This window comes from Octodon degus, unplaced genomic scaffold (assembly GCF_000260255.1).
Source record: "Octodon degus isolate 3935 unplaced genomic scaffold, OctDeg1.0 scaffold00041, whole genome shotgun sequence".
Lineage (NCBI taxonomy): Eukaryota > Metazoa > Chordata > Mammalia > Rodentia > Octodontidae > Octodon > Octodon degus.
The window spans coordinates 1,328,756-1,332,735 of NW_004524617.1; the positions used below are offsets into that span (position 1 = coordinate 1,328,756).

Genomic DNA, 3,980 nt, shown 5'->3' on the forward strand with positions numbered 1-3,980 from the left:
AAAAAAAAAAAAAAAACTTGCAATATTTTTAGTCATGGAGACAAGAGATATTCAGCCTGAAAACTCAATATTGATGCAAGAGATAAATTGAAGAAGACGCAAATCAGTGGAAAAAGATTTCCTATTCTTAGATTGGAAGAATCAAAGTGCTACACCAAATAAATGTGAATCCTATGAAAATTCCAATCACATTTTCACAGAAACATAGAAAAAAGTCAGCTGTACATGCTGGTCCAGATACGTAGTCCCAGCACTCTGAGAGACTGAGGCCGGTAGATTTAAGATTTGGGTTGTCTTGGCAAATTATCCACCTGGGAAAACCTTGACTCAAAATAAAAATAAAATGTAAAATATGGGGAGAGTTTGATATGTACCTCAGGCCAAAAATTTAATCCCCAGCACACCAAAATTTAATCACCGGTACCATTTATAGTCATTTATAGAATTATAAGTGACACAACTAAAACAATTTTGAGAAACCAAAACAAAGTTAGAGGTGTCATACTTCTTGATTTGAAAATAAATTACAAAGTTGTAGTTATCAAATCATGTGGCACTGGCAAAAGAAGAGGTGCAAAGATTAGTAGAAGTAAATACAGACATACGATTGACAACTTTATGACAAAGATGGCTATAAATACATGAGGAAAAGGATTTCTCTTGCATAATAGTGTTAGAAAACCTGGATCTTTATATCATACACACAAGTGAACTCAGATGAATTAAATACCTAAGTGCACCACCTTAAAGTATGCCTTATACAAGGATGTATGATACCTTTTTAAACAGTTTAATACAGTTTCAATACAACTGCAATTTAAGAAATTGCAAAAAATGTTTTATTTGCTTAATAAACACCTATGTTCCACAATATGGAATTTAGGACCTATTTAAGTAGTGTTCAAAAAGGCATAAAAATCCCTGTGAAGCTAAAGCAAGGAAAATGAATAAAATTTCTGTATAAATTAAATTGTACCCTCTGATAAGGGCTAAATAGCATATCATAGTTTAAAAGTTTAAGAAATTCAAATTATCCTACAGAAGAATCTGAGAAAATTTGTTATTTTTTCACAAATTCTTTCAGACATATAATTGAACAAGGCTTGTTATTAGACACTGACAATACATTCTAAAAGTGCATATTTTTAGGTCTGTAATTATAAAAGGAGAAAATAGAGGAGGGTAACCACAATGAAGAATATTAGTAGACACTCTTCTGTTTAACTTGATTCATAAGACATTTGTGATGACTGTTGAATTGCTTTTATAGAAAAAATGCTATGCATTTGGTTTATTATGTAAATATTTTCCAAGAATATTTTTGGATATTTTCTTTACTTAATACATTTAATTTTATTTTGAAAATATTTGAATTCATAAAAGTTTAGAAAAAAATCAATATATTGATTTTACCAGCTGTATATCCTGGTAAATTAAAATTGGTTAATGTTATATTCATTTTAAGTGCAATGCTGTCATCTCTATGTCTTATTTATCTACAATGTAGATAGATTGATAGGTAGGTAGATTGATAGATTAATATTTATTTATTTAGCAATCAGCAGGTTTTATTTTTCTAGAACTGAGTTAATCTATGGTTCTCAGAGCCAAACTTCCAAAGCTACAGTCAGCAGTTTTTCATCACAGCCCAAGGGACAGGGGCAAGGATAAGAGACAAGAGTTTGAGCTGGGAAAAGCCACTAGGAAGAAGCTGGGAGAGGGAATCTCCCTCTGTCTGTCCTCTCACTGAGTTATAAATCAGATATGGTAAAAACACCGAGGCATCACGTAGAGGTATGTGGATAGGAAATGCCACCAGTCAAACATCAAAGTCCCTGCTACAAGCTCCACACACAAGGCAAGCCTCCCTGTGCACCTCAGAAATGGGGGTAACATGGGGAAGGAGCAGAATAGGGAGCAAACAAAGGATTTGGGGGCTTTCATTTTTCTAATTTTTTAATTAAAAAGATATCCTTGAAAATGTCTTTTCCTTTACGACTGGTGGTATATGTAACTAGGCTGGCTTTGAGTACTGTGGGAAAAGGAAATAGGGAAAGCAAGAGTGTCCCAAGTGTATTCCATCTCTGGATCCAGAAACCTAAAGGGGGAAGATGCTCAGTACTCCTAGCCACATGAGTAAAACCAGCCCTTAAGATCTCAGGTCCCTGAGTCAATCAACTTGGAAGCCTCAAATTCTTTTGATGATAAACTGCAGCTGCCAGAATCCCTGGAGTATTAGGCATTGTCAATCATCAAGGATTTATGAAATGGAGCCTTCCTGTATAGTCTGTCTCACTTTCCCTGGATCTCAGGAGCTGGGAAAAGAGGTGTGAGACTAGGGAACATCTCAGGACACTTCCTTCTTGCTCCCCCAGCACACCCAGCCTGAAGTCCACCCTGTTTATGCTCCACCCCTTCTACTCCTACCCAACACCACCAGAATCCCTATAGGAAGGGAGGAAGAAGTCAGGTGGGAAGAGCCAGCCTAGGCCCATACAGAAGACCAATGAAACATCTTCAAGTAGCATAACATGAGACACAATAGCCTTGTCTCAACCCAGAGAACTGTGTATATGGCCCTGACTCACGTTATAAGTGTTGGGGACCTGGAAGTGAGCTCAAGCTTAATCTCCAGGGTCTGGGATTACGGGCAAGAAATGAGTGGAGGATAGCAGTTTTGTGGAAATAAGGCTTCCCAGTTTTCAGGTGATGGTATCCAAGGTGGCTGCCTCTTTCTCCTCCTTTTCTGAATCTCCTGCCTACTTGGGATGTTTAGGAGCGGAGTCTTTGAGCAATTCTACTTTCCTCTTTAGTGCCCTCTTCTCATTCTTCTCCTAGGCCAGTTCATTAATGACCAGCTTCCCTTCCTCATCACTGCTACCTTCTGCATTCCCTTTTTTGTCATTGTCATGTTCTGTAGCTTTAGGCTGTGGCTGTAGTTCTTCTGAGCAGCTCTATTTCTGAGAGGACTAGTCATTGGAATCCATGTAGAGCTCTTGCTGAACTCTTTCCTCTTGTTAGCATGCCAAATTTCTACTTGGATTCCTTGTAAGGGTAGAGATCTTCAGGGCCCAGGAATACCATCTTGTGGGTCCCAAAGAGAAAGAGTTGATACTTGTTGGCCAAGAATCTGAAGGCAGCCTTGGGCATCCATCAATCAGGACTGACACTGTGAGTAGCCCTTCATCTTGGCGAAAACCAGGTCCTCGCATTTGGACTGCTTCTGTGGGTTGGATCATGACAAGGCAGGGGTTCAGCACCTTGGATTCCATGCCAGGCCAGGAAGCTTGAGCCTGATAAATTAATTTTTCATCTTTCTATCTATCCATCTGAATGCATGGTAGCATTAAGAGGTAGCATGTGATAAAATTCATTTGGCTATAAATTCAGAAGTTCGGGAAAAAATGTTGGGTAATGAAATCTTTAGGTGTCAAAGAAATAGCCGCATAGCAATTACCTGGACATTGACTGATAGCACTTATTCAGTTCAATAAATGAAATAAAGTAAAACCAGGCATTTCAGCCATTGAAAATCGCTTAAATATAAACACAAACCCACCTGTAATGTGATAAAATAAAAATGCACACCTGGGGCCAGGGAGAAGGCTCAGTGGAATAAGCACTTCCCTGGCAAGTGAAAGGGCCTGAGTTCAAACCCCGGTTCCACCCCCCCAAAAAAAATGCACACCTGTACAATATCCGAATGTTAATGTTTGCCACAGTAAAATTGTGTTTATCCATTATTTTATTTTAAAATATGCAAATGCATATTACCCTAATTAGTTTATAGTTTGCAGCATTCAGGTTTCTTTTGTTCTTATTTCATTTGAAAGAAATGGCCAGAGCTGTAGAATACTTGACTATAGTATACTAGAATTACTTGACTATAGCTTCTTGACAATTTATAGACTCTGTATGGAAAATTTCATCTACTCCATTCTTTCTCACATGACACAGAAAAAAAACCTATAAAAAGAAAT

The 3,980-nt window shown here is 37.7% G+C and overlaps 1 pseudogene; it reads right to left on the reverse strand.

Annotated features, from left to right (window-relative positions):
* Positions 1–2,702: 2,702 nt before the first annotated feature.
* On the reverse strand, positions 2,703–3,238 carry LOC111816813 (annotated as a pseudogene).
* Positions 3,239–3,980: the final 742 nt, after the last annotated feature.